Source organism: Dermacentor andersoni, chromosome 3 (genome assembly GCF_023375885.2).
Source record: "Dermacentor andersoni chromosome 3, qqDerAnde1_hic_scaffold, whole genome shotgun sequence".
NCBI lineage: Eukaryota > Metazoa > Arthropoda > Arachnida > Ixodida > Ixodidae > Dermacentor > Dermacentor andersoni.
Genome location: NC_092816.1, coordinates 37,184,659 through 37,207,116, shown reverse-complemented (window position 1 = coordinate 37,207,116; position 22,458 = coordinate 37,184,659). Strand labels below are relative to the sequence as shown.

At 44.8% G+C, this 22,458-nt stretch overlaps 1 long non-coding RNA gene across 6 annotated transcripts in view; it reads left to right on the top strand.

The window, feature by feature from the left end:
• LOC126517676 (uncharacterized) overlaps positions 1-22,458 on the top strand; it is a 76,774-nt gene that overhangs the window by 11,279 nt on the left and 43,037 nt on the right. For 4 of the 6 annotated variants that reach the window (XR_008609777.1, XR_008609779.1, XR_008609780.1 and 1 more), the window contains exons 2-3: positions 721-984; positions 4,769-4,870. This is a non-coding gene — a long non-coding RNA (uncharacterized lncRNA). Of the gene's footprint in view, positions 1-720; positions 990-2,409; positions 2,636-4,768; positions 4,871-22,458 lie in introns of all 6 variants that reach the window. The other 2 variants (XR_008609781.1, XR_008609778.1) reach the window with 2 other exon arrangements.

The following is a 22,458-nucleotide window of genomic DNA, read 5'->3' as shown; positions in this document are numbered from 1 at the left end:
CAATACGAACGAAGACAGTCAAGAAGAGATTCTTAACAATATGTCTTTGTTTTTAAACTTCTAAATCACATCACATTACTCCCACGATCTACTATTCAAATTTAGTTTTGCTTTAATTCTAAATATACTGTAAGCCTCCTACTTCTTTGCCAATCCCTCATAGTGGGTATGCGCCAGTGCTTGGAAGGCAAGATTGGAAAAAGCGAAGGGAGCGCGCGGAGAAGCCATCTTGGAGAAGGGGCGCGCGCATGGAAGGACACGGTAGCTCGGTGAGCAGCGGCTCGCCGGCTCCGGACCTACCGGGCCCCGACCTACCCGCCGACACGCGTCAGCGTTTAAGCCGCTGAACTTGGACGCGCGAAGGCTGGCGCGAAGGCGCGAAGCCCAAGCTGCTGAGCAGAATCGCCCTCCGACGCATGGCAGGTAGGTTGGAGGCTCCCGACGCCACCATGTAGTTCTTCAGCACTTGAATCGATTGCTCCCACGAGATTACCGGGTGTCCAGGTGGCGACAGGAACGGGTGTGGTGGTTGTAGTCCCGAAATACTCATCGTAGAGGATGATACGCAGCAATAGAAGGCATAGATGAAGGGCAAGCCGGTAGCACATTGGTTGTGAAATCCTCGTCGCCAGTGATGTTATATCTTGCATAGTACTCAATACGATATGACTGAAGAAAGTACTCAGTCCCTTTCCGTTTATTCCATCCTCTTCTTTTCAGGCAGCCCCAAGCACGCGCCTTCTAATGGCGCTGCAGTAGGCGGCGACGCTTTGTACGTATAACACTGAGCTGAGCCTGTCCGCACCAGGAGCGCCCATGGGCACGAGTCCCGCTCTGCCAGAGTGCGCCAGCTCCCAAGCGATTGTGCCTTCGTCATGTCAGCCGGGGCGCCGGTGGCGTTTGACACCAGCGACGATTGATCATGACCGGGTTGTGAGGACGTACCATACCGGGTGGCGAAGACATCCACGGCTGGCGCGACCGGTACGGTAAGCGCCCCGACGCTAGCGTATAAACGATCGCCCCATAGACGTTGCTTAACGCGGGAAAGGGGGAGGGGAAAGACAAATCTACTTACGGAGCACGCATTCCGTGAGCAATAAGTGTTGTGTATTACCATGCGTACGATTTGAATTCTTCATGAAATGATTGTTGTCTTATCATCGCACCTTGCGTTGATGTGTTCATTCGGCCTGTCCGAGCGAACGCACCAGGCGCTGACGTACGCGTGACAGGTGTCAACAAGGCTGCCGAGGCGCACAACACGCCGGACGCCATCCAAGACGTGCACGCTGTTGAGGACGATGCAGACGACACCATCATGGGCTAGCACAGCGACGTCGATTGAGAGCGCAAATTGTCGGCTTCACTCGCTTAGCACTGTTCATGCGGGAAACGCCCCGCGCCTCATGTCCGACGTCACGTAGTCTACTACACGCAACAACACTTTTAATGTTTTCCGAAAGGGTGTCGCATCCCGATTGCAGGGGCCTGTAAATTGGCCGGCTGGGTCACCTGGCCTCTCTCGACTCGATTTATTTCTTTGGGGTTATGTGAAAGATAGTGTTTACAAGATCAAAACGGACGTCAGATTAGCTCAAGGCTAGGATAACGGGAGTCTGTTATAGAATTCGAGCGTCGGTCATCAAGAAAGCCACTGAAGATGTGATAAAGCGTACTCAGTACTGCGCAGCTGCAGAAGTATACCTATTCAGACAAGTCCTCTAGGCCGTAGCGGGTGTTCAACGGCGCTTGCGAGTTCATAAAATAAGCGCACATTGAACATTGACATATTTTTTGTTTGTTTTTTGTGCACGGATATACCGATAACGAACTTGGCTCATGTAGAAGTGGTTATTTACTTTCTTTAACACATCGGTGTTGCCTTTCATCAGCACGTAGGTTGCTTCCCGGTCTGTTTATTTCGCTTTTATTTTACGCCATGAACATGGTTTTGCAGCACGTATGCACTCGCATGAAAATAAATACCGTCAGTTTAATTTGGTTTCGGTCAGAAGGAAGTTTCAGGCGCCAAATATAGCTGCGCGCGCACTCTGTCGATGCGGTGCGAGCAAAGCCGAGATTTTGAAAGATGCTTTGCCTATTACATTGCTTTTTCTCGTTTCGTGCGTGATCAGAGTGGCGCTCCAGCCGCCTTCTCAGTGGCTTTTGTTATCAATGTGATTTGTCGGCCCTGAGAAATGGATAATAATTGTGACGTAGAGAGGGAGGCATAGCTACAAAGCCGTGAGACCTGCTGTTGGTGCTTCTCCCGTAACATTACCAACGGGATGCGCTGTCTCTTCGGGTTTGCGAGAGGCAGTGCAATTGCTTTCATTCAGCTTAATTGAGGGCGGTGCTTCGTGATGCGGGTGGGATCGCAGTCACGTGGAATTTTTCACATTTCAGTCAAGAACTATATTGAAGTCCTGAGGAGTTTCAAGCCGTTGGAGATCCCACGCGGGGAACTCCTCCGGCAGAAACCGTAGGCGACGCCCAAGTCGGGACGGGAACGTGGTGACGCTCCGCCAGTTCTTGGGCCCTCTGGACGGCCTTGAGTTGCAGTTTGAGGTCCGCGCTTTTGAGGGCTTCTTCCCATTCGGGCTCACTGGAGAGAGGGCGCTTTGGTAACGCGGTACATTGCCACATTTCATATTTCAAATTTCATTTTTCATATCTCGAGTTTTTTTTTTTGCCACTCACTGAAAACACAGCAATCAAATAAAATTTGGGGGTACTGGGGCTGCCTGCAAATGCCTGATTGACACCATGATAATTAGGGCAGTATTTCTATAATTAGATAATTAATTGCAATTGTCGAATTAAATTTCAGGGACGAAAGAACTATTGGCGGCTACTCTACTGTACTGGAAACAGTATGCACGAGATTTTCTTCGAGTAACGCAACTGCTCTTTTTTTTTTTAGGTCTTGGTAAATTATAGTTGGGTCATCCTCTAAACGAGAAGAGGGCTTAACCGAGGGGCCCTGTGTTTATTAATCATATCATAAGAAGACAACAAACAGACACCAAGGATAACATAGGGGAAATTACTTGTGCTTAAAAAATTAAAGAAACGATAAATTAATGGAAGAAAGTGGATGAAAAAAGAACTTGCCGCAGGTAGGAACCGAACCCACAACCTTCGCACAACCTTCGGTTCCCACCTGTGGCAAGTGTTTTCATCCTCTTTAAGTTCCATAGAAGGAGAAACTCCTATGACTAGCCATGTGGTTATAAAGGCATTGATAAACATGAAGCGGGGAAAAGCGGCAGGAGAAGATGGAATAACAGTCGATTTATTCAAAGATGGAGGAGGCATATTGCTTGAAAAACTGGCGGCTCATTATACGAAGTGTCTGTCGACTTCAATTGTTTCAGAAAAGTGGAAGAATGCAGACATTATACTAATGCACAAAAAGGGAGACGCTGAAGAATTCAAAAATGATAGGCCCATTAGCTTACACCCTATATTAAATAAAATATTCATGAAGATAGTCTCCAATAGAATAAGGGCAACACTGGACTTTAGTCAACCAATTGAACGGGCTGCCTTCAGATAGCGATGCTCTAGAATGGATCACATTCGTGTCATTAATCAGGTACTCGAGAAATCCGCAGAGTGCAGGAAACCTCTCCCAATGGTTTTCATAGATTACGGAAAGGTATTTCATTCATTAGAGATATCAGCAGTCGTATAGGCATACGTAATCAAGGAATACACGCCGCTAACATATATCTTTCAAAATATCGACCGCCATTCCACAGCTACCTTAATTCTACACAAGAAAAGTATGAAGATACCTATAAAGGAGGGGCAGGACAAGGAGACAATCTCTGCAGTGTTATTCACTGCGTGCTGGGAAGAACGATTCAAGCTATTAAACTGGGAAGGCTGAGGAGTAAGGATTGATAGCGAATACCTCGGCAACCTCCTGTTTGCAGATGACATGGTCCTGTTCAGCAACACTGGAGATGATTTAGAACAAATGATTGAAGACAACAGAGAGAGTGGTAGAGTGGAGTCGAAGATTAATATGCAGAAGACAAAGATAATCGTTGAACAGCCCGGCAAGGGAACAAAAGTACAAGATTGCTAGTGAGTCTCTAGCATCTGCGAAGGAGCACGTTTACCTAGGTCAATTACTTACAAGGAACCCTGATCATGAGAACAAAATTCACAGGAAAGAAATGGGTTGGAGCGCATACAGTAGACATTGTCAGCTCCTGACTGGAAGCTTACCCTTATTATGGAAAAGAAAGGTCTACAATCGGTGCATTTTACCGGTGCTGACATATGGGGCAGAGACTTGGAGACTGAGAAAAGAAGCTTGAGAACAAGTTAGGGACTGCGAAAAGAGCGATGGAACAAAGAATGCTAGGCATAACGTTAAAAGGCAGGAAGAGAGAATTTTAGATCAGAGAGCAAATGGGTATAGTCGATATTCTAATTGACATTAAGAGAAAAAAATGTAGCTGGACAGATCGTGTAATGCGCAGGTTAGGCAACCGGTGGACCATTAGGGTTACAAGATGGGTGCCAAGAGAAAGGAAGCGCAGTCGAGGACGACAGAAGACTAGGTGGGGCAATGAAATTGGGAAATTAACGGGCGCTAGTTGGAATCGGTTGGCGCAGGACAGGGATAATTCGAGATACCCATCGTCCTGTAGTGGGCATAAAATAGGCTGAGGATGATGGGCAAAGAAAGCAAGCACATCTAAAGATTTCAGTGTGTTCCACTTTGATTATATCTTTACCATTATTTCAGATGACGACCAGCTGGAAGCTCGAAGCAACGAGAGAAGGACGGCATCTCTATGGAACTTTGCAAACCGTACAGGCGCTCGCCACGGCTTTTGCCCCTCAGGGGGTATGTCAACGCTTTTCTTCTATACAAATGCACTTCTTTGGTCCCAAGAAGCTGTTGGCGTAACTGCGAACTCTGTTTGCGAATTTGGCTTCATTTTTGGCTTCACGATATGATATTTGGCAGAGAAACATAAGAGGAGGAATGCGAAAGCATTTGCCATTTACAGGCTTCAGAACGTCATGACCGCTCGCATCCAACACGCGAACGCACTCATGAATGCTCACATCAGGCGCAGCTTTAGTCAGCCAGAACCGTGGAGCCACCGTGGCGGTGGGGAAGCGTGCTCGTCTAACAATCTGCGAGCCCAAATTTGAGTCCCACCCAGACCGAAATGTACAAAATTTTATTTTTAATGCCATTTGTTTACTATGTTTACAGGAACATCTCTTGAGAAATTTGACGTCAATTCGAGCATTTCTGACGTGTTTTAAATGCGAAGCATTTCTTGGCAAACATTTGCCACTCTGACAGTAGCTATCAGCCACCTACGTCTAGGTGCGCTCATAGTCATTTCGCTAACTTGGTATGTACCAAAATTGGCATACTACGACAGGAGGGCATGACGAACATAAGTGATCGATAATGACATGGATATCAGACATGTGTATCATGTAGATCACGAAACAGCCACCTACGTTTTGTTGCTCTCCTGGTGATATCTTTAACTTGGTAGGTACCAAAATTGACATACTATGACAGAAGTGTATGTCAAACATAAACGATACGTCATGACGTAAATGTCATGGCGTGAGTCATTTAGGTCATAATACAGCTGCCAACGTCTTGGTGTTTTCAAAGTCGTTATGTTAAATTGGTAGGTACCAAAATTTGCATAGTATGAAAAGAGGTAATGTATGACTAACATCAGTGTTAAGTCATGACATGAATGTCGTGTCATGCATATCATGTTGGTCATGAAACAGCCACCTACGTCTTGCTATGTACAAAATTGGCAGAGTATGACAAAAGCGTATGACAAACATAAATGATGTGTCATGGCATGAATATCATGACGTGTGTCGTGTAGGTCATGAACGACCACGAGAGCACCAAGATGTAGGCGGTCATGAAACAACCGCCTACATCTTGGTACTTTCATGGTCGTTTCATTAACTTTGTGTACACCACAATTGGCATAGCATGACAGCAGTGTATGGGGAACACACGTGATAAGTCATGACATGGCACAATATTGATTCCCACACGGCGTGGTTTCTGCCGGCTTTTTTACTCTTTGAGCCGTCGGCCATTCTTGTACCATTTTTCGGTTACGCCGACAGATTTTCACGTGGATGCGTAACACAAAACTGTGTTCTGCGGCGAAAGTTGAAAACAGCTACAGTGCCCCAGCGAATAAATATTCGGTAATTCATTGCTTTTACAATAAATATGATGTGTAGTGCCTAATTGTTTACATGTTTTATGGAATGGTTATTATGCAAGGCCAAAAATATTCACTGACGTATTACATCGTGACCCAAGTTGGTATCAAAGAGGTTTATTCGATGGGGGCATACACCGCTTGCAACTCGGCGTCCACCTCGTGAAATTTGTCAAGGTATCAAATACTCGAATAATAACTACATTGCCATTGCCAAAGACGCTGCAAATGAATTCTTAAACGCTACGCGCTGTTAAGACAAGTAAAATATGTATTTTTTCATATACTAATATACTTGTATATCCCAAAAATTGTGCCTTAAATAACTGATATCAATGCTTCCATGTCTTTTGTCTATTTGATAAGTAAAGAAAATATCACACGAGCGTTAGAACTATATCAGTTCGAAACCAGCAAGGCAATGCATGGCACTACTGTGAAAAATGTAAAGGCCACGAAATCAACAACTTGAGGAGGAATATTTTATTGAAACTTTGTCATTCAAGAACCTTGTTTACATTTTTGTACATATGCAACCATTAGGGAAATATCTCAATGACGCTGTCCTTTGATCCAATTTATTGCGCAGGAGCAGCTGTCACCGGTCGTGTATTCTAGTGGCAACGATGTTATAGTCGCAACAGAGAGCACATACAAAAACCAGGAGTTCTCCAAAATACACGAGGGTGAGACGAATGAAAGTGAGCAAATGCGAATATATGACAAACGGGGTACTTCATTTAAAAGTAGTCGCCATGAGCATTTAGACATTTGTCCCACTGACTAACAAGTCGTGTGATTCCCGTCTCATAAAACTCCATGGGTTGCCATTGGGAGTTGGACCTCTCCCGCCTTTAGCTGCTTCAAAAATTGTGTAACTGACCCTTTCAAGTCATCGTCAGACACGAATCTGGTTCCCTTGAGCTGTTTTTTCAGTTGCCCCCAAAATGCGGAAGTCTGAAAGCGACAGGTTTGGGATGTACGGCAGATGTTTCAACGTTTCCCACTTGAACTTTGTCAATTTTGTGTTAATCACGTCAGCGTCATGGGGACGGGCATTGTCATGGAGCAAGATGACCCTATTCGTCAATTTCCCACGTCGTTTGTTCTTCATCCGGCGTTTCACAATAACCAAAACGATTGATAGTCTCTCCAGGTTTAGCATATTCGATCAGTAACGACCCCTGACGATCGAAGAAAGGTCGACACCTTTCCGGCGGAAATAAAGGCCTTTGCATCCTTTGGGGCTGGTGAATTCGAAAGTTTCCACAATAAGCCTTGCCGTCGTGTTTCAGGCTCGTAGTAGTGGCACCGTTATTTGTCGCCGGTCACAATTGCAGGCAAGACATCGTCACCTTCGTTGTGATACTGAATCAGATGAGTCAGGGCAGCGCCGAACTTCTCAGTCTTCTGGTGGTGCTTCAAAATCTTGGGCATCCATTGCGCCCACAAGAGCCGATTACCGAGATATTCATGAAATATGGTGTGATCTGAACCGTGACTGATGTTCACACGCTCTGCCAGTTCATCGATACTTATCCCGCGTTGTTGTCTAGTCAGCTCATCAACCTTTGCAATTCTGTTGGGGGTGATTGCACGCCGGCTTAGGCCCTGTCTTGGATTGTGTTTGCAACTCCAACGCTTCACAGTGGATAATGAAATTCAATGTTCAAAGTACACGGCAGCCATATGGTGACTAATTTCTTTTTTGGAAACACTTTTAGCTGTCAGAACATTCGTGACACAACGCTGTTCAACTTTTGCAGCGTCCATTATGTCACGCAACCATGTTCAACCCAGTGTATGAGAGCATTAAAGAACATTTATCCTTACACCTGCGGGTCACTTTTGTAAATAAGTGATGCCTGTGGGCTACGCGTATGCCTCACAGATAATGAACCGAACAATTATTGCACGGGGTGGGTTGGCTCCTTTTCATTTCACTCGCCCTCGAGCATTAGAAATACGAAAATACAATGGAATATACAAATGCAAAGATTCAGCTTGATAAAGGACAAGAAAGTGTCACTGGAAACAAAGTTCACTGCACGTGTACACAAAATCTCGCAACAAAATATTTAAATATATGTATAAGTCTCCAACAAATCTATGTATCTAAGAAAAAGTCTGTGTATACAATGCGTGAAATAGGGCAAATAAACATGTCGCGTAATCACAGATTTAAAGATCAAGGAATCATAAGGCCCGCCCCCCCTCCCTCCTTCCAAACTTCCCCTGATGCATCGCTCGCGACGGAAGGCGGCGCGCTTCCTCCCCTCTTTTGTACTTTGCGCGCACAAGACTGAGCCACCATCGTATGCTCACCTATGCCCCCACCACACACTTACGCTTTCACTCGCACATACAGCATGCGGCGCGGAGTTGCGATGTTATCACATACGACTTTATACGGATGAGGGCGACGATGACAGTAGGAATGCGTCTGGAGTGTCCATACAATTGCTGTCGCAATAACATAAGAGTATCCGGCAACTGAAACGTCTCGTGGGCCATTACTTTCCACAAAATAAGTAATAAAATCGCTGTTTCACCATACGGCAATTCGCTGTGCCTAATCAATGTTTTTTTTTTTCTTTTATGGGGCGGGGGCACTGAAAGGAAACAAAACGCAAAGGAAAGCATGTTGGACACCATCGAACGCCTACTTTTGGCACCTATAATGTGGCTACCTAAGGAATATCGAAAAAAACGTGACATGATTTGCCCACAGGCAAGCATACACATACTGCTCAGTGTCTTACCCCGGCGGGAATACTTTCGGGAGTGGGTGCGCTCGAGTGAATGCTTTGCAGTCCGTCGAGTTTCCATACTGATTCCGGCGAGCGAGCATTGTTTCTTTTTCTCGTCTGCTAGCCGGAAAGCGTCCGGAAGTCTGCCAGGCGAAAATCAACTCTACCAGAGAAAAACGAACGAGCTCCGAAGTGCGCCGCGCGGTGGTCGGGGCAACACACACACACAAAAAAAAAACGCATGCGCTTTGGATGGCTCTGGCAGCCCGCGGGTAGAAGTCCTCGCGAATAAAAGTCAAGGTAGAAAAATAAAAACGTAGTTACCTTGTGTCGCTTTAGTGTATTGACATGGATGCTTTGGCGCAGGTAAAGGTTGAGATTCTTTTCTGTGGCATAGCGGCACAAATGAACCACCACAACCTGAACCACCTCATCGGACCTCGCAGCGTGCTTTGTCAACTTATATGACAGTGTGTTGATTTGGCTTTTCTCGTTGTATAGTCCGATCTACGATTTTAGAGAAATCAGTGCGCCTTTGGCGTCATATGTTTATGACAATATTAAACCGACAATGTTCCGGAATTGCAAATATAAAGCATGAATTTGCAAACACCGCTCCATCTTTCGCATCAAAAGTTGATGAGAAAGTATAAGAACAAGCCCGCTCGCCATCAAGCACACTTGAAACTTTGTGCTCGGATGCGGCTCCTTGAGTCATGCGACTCCCGGTGCATGGGCGTTGCCGCGAAATTCTGCCCGAGTTCGCAATGTTCGCGCTGAAATATTTTTCGAACGTGAAATAGACGTTCTAGACAAAATCCAGAATGATTTCCATCGCCGGGGGTTGTTTCGGTCGGCAGTGCATGAAAGCCCGAAAATATTTTGGGCGGGGGGGGGGGGGGGAGGGGCTGAAGCCCCATAAGACCCCCTCCCTGGCTACGCCCCTGCCAGTGACCCAAGTGAGCAGAAAAGAAGTCTTGGCGCGAGAAAACACACACACACACACACACGCGCGCACGCACACGCACACGCACACGCACACGCACACCTAATGATATCTTCAATTCAGCAATAGCCCTCAGTCCCCAGCGGCTGCGGAGCACCTGACACAGACAGTGTTCAGACTTACAACGCAGCAGAGGGTGCTAAGAATCTCTGGGTCCGGACAGGCCGCCAACGGAAACTGACCCTTGCAACGTTTAACACCCGAACTCTCTCAAGTGAGGCAAGCTTAGCGGGACTCTTCGTAGAACCATCAGACATTGTTCTGCATATTACCGGCCTTAGTGAGATTAGAAGAACTGGTGAGGCTTACACATTGCTGAATAACGGCCATGCCCTCTGCTATAAAGGTCTCCCGGATAAGAAGCAATACGGGGTAGGATTCCTAATCTATAAGGTCATGCGGGCAACATTGACGAATTCTACAGCATCAACGAGAGGGTAGCAGTAGTAATCAAATTCAATAAGAGGTACAGATTAAAGGTTGTACAAACCTACTCTCCAATGTCCAGTCACGACGCTTACAAAGTAGATTAGTTTTATGAAGATGTTGAATTAACAATGAGAAAAGGGCAAACGCGGTATACAGTAGTAATGGGAGACTTCAATGCAAAAGTGGGGAAAAAGCAGACGGATGAACAGGCAATTGGCAACTACGGTGTCGCTAGAGGAAAGATGTTGGTAGAATTCGCAGAAAGGAATAAGCTGAGAATAATGAACACATTCTTCGGGGAACATAGCAACAGAAAATGGACCTGGAAAATCCCTCATGGTGAAACAAGAAATGAAATTCATTTCATACTTTCTGCCGATCCCAGCATAGTGCAGGATGTAGAAGTGATAGGTAGGATAAAGTGCAGTGATTGTAGGTTAGTGAGGGATAGGATTCACCTCAATTTGAACAAAGTAAAATTGGTCAAGAAAAAACAAGTCAACTTAGAGGCAGTAAGGGTAAAAGCTGACAAATTTAGGCTGGTACTTGCAAACAAATATGCAGCCTTAGAACAGAGAGATGATGATGATGACATAGAGGTAATGAATGAAACCGTAACGAGGCTGGCTTCAGAGGCAGGAATTGAAGTGCGTGGTAAGGCACCAAGGCAACCAGTAGGCAAGCTCTCCCAAATAACAAAGGACCTAATCTCGAAGGTATAATAAAAGCAGCGGAAGAATTCTATACTGATCTGTACAGTACCCAAAGGACTCGGGAGTACTCTATTCGAAGCAATAATGAACAGTATACAGAAACTCCTCCTATAACTAGAGATGAGGTCAGAACGACCTTGCAAGGCATGAAACGGGGAAAAGTGGCAACAAAGGATGGAATAACAGTCTATTAAATCAAAAATAGAGGAGACATAATACGAGGAAAACTGGCGGCTCTTTATACGAAGTGTCTATCGACTGCAAGGGTCCCAGAAAACTGGAAGAACGCAAACATTATACTAATCCAAAAAGGGAGACGTTAGGGAATTGGAAAATTATAGGCCCGCTAGCTTAGTCCCATTATTACATAAAATATTTACCCAAATAATCTCCAATAGAATAAGGGTAACACTGGACTTGAGTCAACAAAGGGAACAGGCTGGCTTCAGGAAGGGCTACTCTACAATGGATCACATCCATTTCATCAATCAGGTTATCGAGAAATCCGCAGAGTACAATAAGCCTCTCTATGTGGCTTTCATAGATTACGAAAAGGCATTTGACTCAGTAGAGATGCCAGCAGTCATAACGGCATTACGTAATCAAAGAATTCAGAACGCTTACGTAAATACCTTGAAAAACATCTACAGAGGTTCTACAGCTACCTTAATTCTACACAAGATAAGCAGGAAGATACCTATAAAGAAAGGGGTCAGACAAGGAGACACAATCTCTCCAATGCTATTGACTGTGTGCTCAGAATAAGTATTCAGGCTATAAAACTGGGAATGCTTAGAAGTAAAGATCAACGGCGAATATCTCGGCGACCTCCGGTTTGCCGATGGCATTGTTCTATTCAGCAACAATGCAAATGAGTTACAAATGATTGAGGACTTTAAAAGAGAGAGTGTAAGATTGGGGTTGAAGCTTAATATGCAGAAGACAAAGATAATGATAAATAGCCGGGCAAAGGAACAACAGTTCAGGATCGCCAGTCAGCCTCTAGAGATTGTGAAGGAGTATGTTTACCTAGGTAAATTAATCACAGGGAACCCTGATCATGAGAAGGAAATTCACAGAATAGAAATGGGATGAATTGCATATGGCAGACATTGCCAGCTCCTGACTGGAACCTTACCATTACCACAGAAAAGGAAGGTGTACAATCAGTGCATTTTACCACTTCGGACATGTGGGTAGAAACTTGGGATACTGACTAAAAAGCTTGAGAACAAGTTAAGGACCGCGCAAAGAGCTATGCAACGAAGAATGCTAGGCATAACTTCAAGAGACAGAAAGAGGGCGGTATGGATCAGAGAGCAAACAGGTATAGACGATATTCTAATAGACATTAGAGGAAAAAAAGTGGCGCTAGGCAGGTCATGTAATGCGCAGATTAGATACCTCTTGGACCATTAGGGTGACAGAATGGGTGCCAATACAAGGGAAGCGCAGTAGAAGATGGTAGAAGACAAGGTGGCGCGACGAAATTAGGAAATTCGCGGGTGCTAGTTGGAATCGGTTGGTGCAAGACAGGGGTAATTGGAGATCAAAGGTAGCGACCTTCGTTCTGCAGTGGACATAAATAGGCTGATGATGATGATTATGATGATGCATACAAACATACACACATACATACACACATACATACACTCATACATACATACATACATACATACATACATACATACATACATACATACATACATACATACATACATACATACATACATACATACATACATACATACATACATACATACATACATACATACATACATACATACATACATACATGCCGCAAATAGATGCCATTCAAGTACAAGTACAAAGAAAGACATGACTATTTTAGCGTGTTAGGAGGTCGCAGAATAAAAACTGTGGGGCGTACCTCCTGTATTCGTGGGCACACAGTTATCGTAAGTACCGGGTTATACTGCTACAAAAAGATCAAAATTTCCAGAAATATATACACACGGAAAACATGAAGCACTTGAGATATGGGAAACATCTGTAAACATTAAGTAAATTATTGCAGTCCTAATTTAAAGAGTGTGCAAATTTAGGCATTCCGATTATATAAGGCCAATGACGTTTCTAAATTAACGATAACAAGGAAAGCACGTATACACACAAAAAGAGAAACAAATGACACAGCTAAGGCGAACGTACCCAAGAAAATAGCGCTTCTAATAAATTATTGTTGAATTGTATTTACAAGACTAAACAGAAATAGATGACTTAAGCTTTGTTGGGATTGAATTCCGTGGTACAATGCCACGAAAACTGACTGCAAATTTACCATAAGTACATTTGACTTTCGGTAAGAGTAGGTTATTGTTTTGAGAAAATATAGTGTTATTTGTATTAACAAGACGATTAGCGGGCGCACTGTCAATATGTCGCGATGAATTCGACAAAACATCGTGGGTTATAACTTATGCTCAAATAACTGGTTATAGGAGGCAAAAGGCGGAGATTATGGTCGGAGTCGAATGCGGAGTTGAAGCTTCAGTGCATGATATTGAAGGCATTGAAGATGATAGAGATCTATACTATCAGTGTTGGCCCATGCGTGAAAACAGTGTGAATAATGGCAATGAATGGCAGCAATGGTAGCGAATGCGTAAAATAGGTTCCCTTGACAGAGATGGCGCCGCCATCTAGGAGCGGAGAAGCGAAGTACTGCATCATGACTCTAACGAGCGCCGACATCGAGCGCTTCGGTAGCCTAAGCGCAGCGAAGGCATTAACGCGGTGTAGCCTGGTGTAGGCGGTGTAGGTCTTCTTCTGAAGTGACGACGCAGTTTCCGCACATAATTTGTCTTGCACCTCCAATTAGCGTGTGACACCTCGTCGCCCACGGAGTGCAGCTTCAATATGCATCGGTAGCGCCTTCACGCCGCCTACTGCTCCGTTTTCGAAGGCACGAACTAAAAAAACTGCTGCGCTAAGCGGCACAGAAAGGCAATAACGCCGACGGGTGAACCTCGCTTTGGTCCGGCGAGAGAGAGGCCAGCGTGTTGTATGGGGGGAGAGGGCTCTCGGAAGCTGGTGCGTGGTCTATATCACTCTCTCTCTTCACCACTGGTCCTTGCTGCTGCGTGCTGCAGCCGTCCTTGGTGGCCGCTGCTCCTTCCTCAGTCTCACTTCGCGTAAACTGCGAAAAAAAATAACCCCCACCAATTTGCACGCAAAACATGATAACATAACATGCAGCGAAACTCGCAAACGATACTCGAAGCACAAAGCTCGAAGGACCATTCAGCGACGTTCAATTACACATTAATGGTTTCGCATATACAACTGATATCTGCTTGCGTGTCGTCTAACTTTTATTTTTATTTTTTCATTCTTACTGCCACTTAAAGGAATCATCCGCACCTACCTTTCGCTCCCGTAGCGATGCGTGTTTGCAGAGTTGGATGACATTTGGTCGTCCTGCTCAACACACTCACTTAGCAATTTCTCAGCTGCATGCTGTCAGCAAACATCCACGGTAGTGGTGTGAACTCGCCTTGCTCCGGTAGGGGAGGACAAGCGCTGGCTTCGCTAAAAAAACTTGTGAGGTTGTATTCACACCATGTTCGCAGACAATGGTAGGTACCGCTGATATATCCTCCGCACCATGTCGCCATCGCGTAGGCTGCGCCCACATTCGTGGCCCCACTTTGTACAGGCGCGGCCACAGCTAGCGAGAACAGGGGTGCCCGTGGCAGCGTAGACTTACTATATAGGCTCCCAGTAGGGAGCCTCTACAGAGTACCATACCAGTAGCCAGAGTACAGTGCCACTGTAACTATACACTATAACTATACAGTAACCAGGGCTGCAGAGTAACCAGAGTTTCACCCGGATACGCAATCTCAGCCAAAGTTATACATGAGAGCCACTTCGCGTACGTGTAAGAGCGCCGCTCCTGCGGCAATGCCAGCATCGCTTTCTTGCTCTTTCTATTTATTCTTTATTCTTTTGCTAGTATAAGTCAATTGCTCAACTCATAATTGCGAACCTGTATTTCGAGCTTCCCTGCTTTCAGTTATCAACAGATCACTGAATATACAGCATGTGACGAACACAAACACCAGCACATGGTGGTAACATTCGTGAGCTTTTCCAAAGTCCATGCAAAGCGTCAAATTAACGTTGTGATTTTATGTTACGTATAATTTTTATTAGGCATACATGTGATCCCTGCTCTTCACAGCTAAAAGACACGAATGTGCCTCTTTCAAAATGTGCGCTGTCCCGTCCAATATTCCGTGTCTGTAAAGTAAGAAATATATACAATCCAAGTGAATGGCGTGATGAATTGCGTGCACTCGTACATTCCTGCAGTGAACTCCTTCCCCCCTCCCCCCATAACTGCACCACCATGTTTTTAACGATTTTTGTATATCCTTGTCGCGTTTTACACATCGCTAACAAATTTAGCTGGGTATGGGCCTCCTATGTAACCGGCACACTAAAGACTGCATGCTTCGTGTGTTTATTGTACGAGTAAAGTTCTCGTGGGTACATTGAATTGTGCATCTTCTGCAGTGCAATGTTTTAGGAAAAATGCAATTGCTTTACACCCCATCTTGTTGCAAGAGGTGTCAGTGCGTCGTGTGATATTGCTTCCGTATTTTAACCAAGAAGAAACTTGCAAACACATACCGTATCTTTCGGCCAGCAGCTCCAAGTACAAGCAACAAGAATAATGATTCCGCTGTCAATTGCACTTGGTTCGTTGCTTCCTGTGAAGTGTTGGCCTCGCCTGCGAAATGTGCGTAACGCAGTGGAGCCCATTTTGACCACGTGATGGTCAAAATGGAGTGCCATGCTGAAACGTGCTGTTATTCCTTTTTGTTTGTGTAGAAGTGCTCGTGCAATTGTCATGTACTCTTTCGTTGTACAATGTGTGTATGCTGTGAATTATAAACATGCTGCTTGTTCTTCGTGCTTTCTGTCCCTTTGCTATGCACTGATTTTGTCTTTAAGGGCCCATCAACACAATGAGCTGCAGTGAACATGAACATTGAGGCTCCATGAAAAACTATTGCCCTAAAAATGCCATGGCATATGGGGCAAAAGCTTGTGCTCTTCATGTGAAAACTACTTTCTGGGATGTAATTTCAGGAAAGCTTCACAATATTCATGGGTAGTAGGATGCTTTTGACAATTTTTAAAAAGCTCGCCATTTAGGCTTAATCACATGGTTTGTGCTGTGGAGTAGCGGTATGCTGCACCACAGAGTAGCAGGATTCCTCTGGAGAGTAGGAAAATGCTTATCCTGAGAGTTGTGCAACTCTCAGAGGGAGTTGATACACTCTCTCTAAATTGCATTGGGAAAACTCTATTAGGGAGTAGCATTCCTCCTGACAACTCTTCGAAGGAGTTAACACACTCAAGCCGAGAAAGGATCGTAATACTCTCTGAAGGAGTAGCAGAACTCTACAGTGGCAAAAGCTTTGTAACTCTTGCAAAGAGCACATGTGCTCCATCGCAGAAACTCCACTTTACTCTTGTAAAGGAGCTCGTCACTCTCCTACAGCCAGAGTGCCAGTACTCTGTTCGAGAGAGTATGCCTGCTCTAGGCAGCAGAGGGTTCCTAGCACTCTCGAAAAGAGAGTGAAATATGGGACAAGCGTTTACTCCCGCAAAGAGAGTTCCCGGCACTCTGTCACTTCTAAGAGTGTACAATGAGTAGGTTTGAGATGAGTCAACCATCGCACTTGCCTTTGTTTGCCCTTGGTGGCTCAGGGATCAGCAAGTGGAGCGAATGAATTCACGACTGGACGCAGCGGCGTTTTCCTCGAAGCGGTGGTGTCTACCATGGCATCGGTCGAGGTTCGCGTTTGGGTTAGCATATCCTCTGGCGTGAGGGCATTTTGAAACTGCTGTAACTCCATGTCCTCGGGTAATGGAACGGTGAAAGCTGCCTCTGGGTCATCCGTGGCCATGGTCGATGCAACTTTTGGGCCCTAAGGCCCAAAGTAACAGAAGAGAGTGACTGTCTGAGACGAAAAGGCGCACTTCCATTCAGCTCGGCCACCTGGTGGCGAGTCCTTTGTTACTTGAGAGAGCTTGCCTACTCTTTGCCTTGTAGCCTTGCCTGCCACTTCAATGGCTGCCTCTGAAGCCAGCCTAGATACGGTTTCATTCGTTGCCTCTATGTCATCTTCATCTCTCTGTTCTAAGGCTGCATATTTGTTTGCAAGTACCAGCCTGAATTTGTCTGCTTTTACCCCTACTGCTTCTAGGTTAACCTGCTTCTTCTTGACAAATTTTACTCTTTCTCTTTTGAAATTGAGGTGAATCCTAGCCCTCACTAACCTATGATCACTTCACTTTACCCTACCTATAACTTCTACATCCTGCACTATGCTGGGATCAGCAGAAAGTATGAAATCAATTTCATTTCTTGTTTTAACATTAGGGCTCTTCCAGGTCCACTTTCTGTTCCTACACTTCCTGAAAAAGGTGTTCATTATTCGAAGCTTATTTTTTTCAGTGAATTTACCAGCATCTCTCCTCTAGCGTTCCTAGAGTCAATGCCATAGTTGCCAATTGCTTGTTCCCCAGTATGCTTTTTCCCCACTTTTGCATTGAATTTGCCCATTACTATACTATAACGAGCTTGCACTTTTCTCATCGCTAATTCAACATCTTCATAAAACTGATATACTTCATCATCATGGTGACTGCATGTTGGAGCGTAGGCTTGTACTACCTTTAATCTATACATATTATTAAGCTTGATTACGACTACAACTACCCTCTCATTAATGCTGTAGAATACGTGAATGTTGCCCGTAGTGTCCTTATGGATTAGAAATCCTACCCAGTACTGCTTCTTATCTAAGAGACCTCTATAGCAGAGGACATGTCCGTTATTCAGCAATGTATAAGCTTCACCAGTTCTTCTATCTCACTAAGGCCGATGAACTTCCAAACAATGTCTCTGATAATTCCATAAATTAAGCGTTCAACACTGTCGCACGAACCTCTTTCTTTTTCTTCATTTATTCCTAAAACTACCAATGAATGAAATCATCTGCCGGCCTCAACTATTAACATAACCGATACATCTGCTTTTAGAGCTACTATTGAATACATTTGTTAATCCGCACTTTCTCATTTTTCTTTTCTTTTCTTTTTCCTATTATCTGCACATGTTCTGTATTTCGTTCCACTCCCTTGTGTAATGCCTTTGGGCCTTGAACGTACAATAAACAAATAAATAAATTCCTCAAAGAGACCTGCTAAGCTAGCCTCACTTGATAGAGTTCGGCAATTAAAGGTTGACAGGGTCAGTTTCCATTGGTGGTCAGTCCGGACCCAGAAATTCTTAGCACCCTCTGCTGCGTTATAGGTCTGACCGCCGCCTTGGTCAGGTGCTCCGCAGCTGCTGGGGACTGAGGGCCATCGGTGAATTGTAGGGATCATTTGGAAAGTGATGTATGGTGGGAGGTGACGATGGATGGTGAAATTGATAGATTGAGATCAAACTGCAGGAGCGTTCTGAATTGGGCTGCTTGGTGAACGTTTAGAAGGGAGTCGAACACGGCTACAGAAAGGATGAAGGGAATATGTTGCTGTGTCTGTCGCCATTACTTTGTACTGGCAGTAGCACCGTTCATTCCCTTTTAATATTCATATATCTTGGTTGCTGGACCACGCGATAGAGCTGCGAGCTCAGGATATAATTTTACGTTGTTACATTGCCTTCCAGTGTTGCACTTAATTAAGTTGTCTCATATTCGCCTATTATAGTTAGCTCAACACTAGCTCACAGTGAGCTTACTAGTGGCTAAACTTAGTTACGATGGAGCCCATGCATAACAGTGCTAGTGATCAGTGTGCAGTGTTTCTGCATACTCATTAAGGCAACACTAGACAAGCAATTATTTTATTGGTGCATGTTTTATTTGTTAACACAAATCCTGAATTCTGGCACTGTCAGTGTTTTTCGAACACCACTCATACGTGCACCCAAGTCAGTTATGAAACAATATCACTTTCAAGTCGACGTGCTCCTGCTGAACCAATTTGTTGCCCCAGGAAAACAAATAATCAATTATCTTTTAAATGCATGCACAAAAAATTACTCTACTTGCAGAGGCCTCGGTATTCCACCAGCATTTGCAGTCATCGTCCATTAAGACTGCATATGCAAGACGATATACGACAGAATGGCACAGTTTACCAGAACAAAAAGCACCACCCGACAGATGGCTGTGGCACACTGGTATTGCAAGCAGGCTCCGTGGCTGAGAAACTGAGCGCAAACCGGCACACAGACATCCTTCACTGGTGCAAAAGCTACATTTGAAATACTATTATCAGGTATTTTCAGAGCAGTCATCCACTATGAAGCAAAAACATTTTCATATACAATTACACTCTTGCACATAAGCTTGTCACGGAATTACTAAGTACTGTGGTATCGTCAATGGTATCCTTCAACTCATTTAAAAAAGAAGAGCACACAGCACCTTCTATTCTGCAAAACAGCAGACATATTGCTCTACATAACTCACAACATGAATATTAGAATAATTATGGCAGTGATGCATATAAGCTGAATATTAGCCTACGCAACTAGAGACATTACTAGAATCAGCCTTTAGCATCATCTTTAGTTGGCACATCTTTTGATTTGTTTTTATAATAGTTTGGAACATTTGTAACTTTGGAATGTCCATTACACACTTTTGGTCACCGCTATTTTGTGTCAAGGTTACGTTAAAGATTACTTATCTCATGCATGTGCTTTACAATTGCGGCCACATAAGGGGAGAATTTGCGTGGCAATCCACTCTCAGAATACGTGAAATTCTGAAGCATTGGGTCAGAACGTTGATTGTCAGCCTGGTAGCTGTCAGAAGTAAAAAAGAAAGGGCGGGGGGGAACATCTGATGCAGATTACCAGCAAGCAAAATAATCCATTTCTTCTGCAGCTAGCCTTAACGGGTTACGCGCGGACACTTTCAATTGCGATCGAGCACAATTGCTCGGGCTCGATCACAAAGTAATGGGCACCGTATGACACCAGTGTTACCTAACACTGCAGATAGCACGAGGTTACGGCAGCAAGCACGCTACACCATCCTTCCATGGTAATGTAGGGGCATACGCAACCAACATTGTCTATGCGGTCTTCATACACAAGCAAACTTCGTTCAATTCCAGACAGGCAAGCGTTCAATTACGGGTATGAACACAGTGATTATGCACGCCCAGCCAGGACACTGCGTCCTAAGCTTAAGGAATAAATAATAATGGCTAAGAACTTCGCTGTGATGCAATGCGTTGCCGAATATGGTTAACATAGCGTTACAATGCGTCGTGAGATATTACTAAGGGGAACACTGACTTTACTTTGTTTTGGAACGCCAAGAACACAGCACAACACAGCGCAAACCGGAATACCAACGTCAGTAAACCAGCGGCCACATACAGCCTACAACGGACTGCCACAGATGTCATCGACGCTGATATTGCCTACTCGTCTCAGTGTACTCTATATGAAATCAGCACAACAAACGCTACACCCTTTATCACAGACTCGCAATGTCGCGGATTTATCAATCCTCATGGCAAAGCAAAAATGTCGTTACAGGGCGTGCTCAGCCCGTCCAGGCAGTGCACTGGTTCAAGTCATCGCGGTGCATTTCGCACGCGCGACGTGAAATAATAAAAAAAGGCCACTTAAATCACTTATGTTGAATTCCAATGTCGGAGTTAGAGCAGCCGATGGACTCAGCGAGCGAGCACTCGACTCTGGCGTAGAGAAACCCCTCCAAATGCACGAGTGGAACACAACCTGCGCCGCCGGAGCAAGGCGGAAGCGGAAATTCTATCGCCGAGTTACCCAGGATACCTTGCGTGTTGTCATTTCCTTCCGCTGTTTGATCCCAGCACCGCCGCACCGGTCACTTGTCTCTTTAGCGCCGTTCACCTGATGTTTTTTTTTAAAAGTGCGGAATAGATATCTCGCCAAGCGTGCAGCAGCATTTGCTTCCTCCCGAGTCGTGACCGGTGGCGCCTCCCAGCAGACAAACGTGGTAAAGGAAATACGTCACGCAGAGTTCCGGTTCACTCCGCCGATTTTGGCGGAGCATCTTTTTCTGCTCCACGGAGTGACTCCCGCTCTGAATCCCCTCCGACTCTCTCATTGGAACACCTTACGCCCGCCCTCACTCTGTCATTGGAACAAACTTGCTCCGAAACGTGCAGAAAAACTTGCTCCGACTCCGCCATTGGAATTCAACATTACCGACATAGCAGCCCATCGTCAATTCCATTCAAAACCTAAATGCAGCAGGTTTACCCATAGAGCTTCCTACAAAAATTTTTGTAGGAAACTCTATAGTCATACCACCTCCTCACACCGCGATTTCCAGTCGCGGTCCACAGTGTACGTTTGTGCCGGAGAAATGCAACCGTTCATGTAGAAGCGATCAAGGGTAGTAAGCAGCGCCACCGCTAAAACCACTTCCGTTTGTGTGCGTGCGTTTACGATTCGCCCGTGAATAATGTTCAAAGCGTTACCTATGGTGAAATGATGTAACTGCCGGTGAAAGTGAGCAGTGTCTTTATATTCTTTATGTGTTGATTATTCGCTCTTAACATGTTCAGATGCCCTCCACATGAAATTATACGGACGGCTCTCCGTATTTCAAAAACAGAACTCACGTCCGTATTTTTTACGTATTGTGCCGGCGTTTCTCATAAAACAGAACGGTCCACGTAAGTTTTACGGCAGGTTTGACCGTAAAATTAGATTTTTTTTTTACATAGAGTAAAGGATGGCAGAAGACTAGGTGGGGCGATGAAATTAGGAAATTCGTGGGCGCTAGTTGGAATCGGCTGGCGCACGACGGGAATTTGCAGATCTCAGGGAGAGGCCTTCGTCCTGAAGAGTACATAAATTAGGCTGATGATGATGGTGACCACAAGAGAACCGTTGAAAAAGATGGCAGGATTTAGTCAATATTCGTGGCGTATGGACATAAGAATTACTGGGAGACATTATAAGTGAAGGACACGCGCTTCAAGTACAAGATACGGTACAAGGCCACGGAGTAAGTGAATACTTTCTGTTGATACAAATACACTTTTGTTAGCCTCAGAACCTATTAGCGTCATTTTATAGCTTCTGCTAACCCTACCAAATTCAACCAAAACATCTGCTAACTCTACCAAATTTTTCTTAAGCTGTACGAATTCAGCTTCGTTCACTCTTACAAATGTTGCGTTACATATTAGGAAAAAATATTCGGCAGAGACTTAACTTGAGCTTCAAGTTAAGATGTATTTCT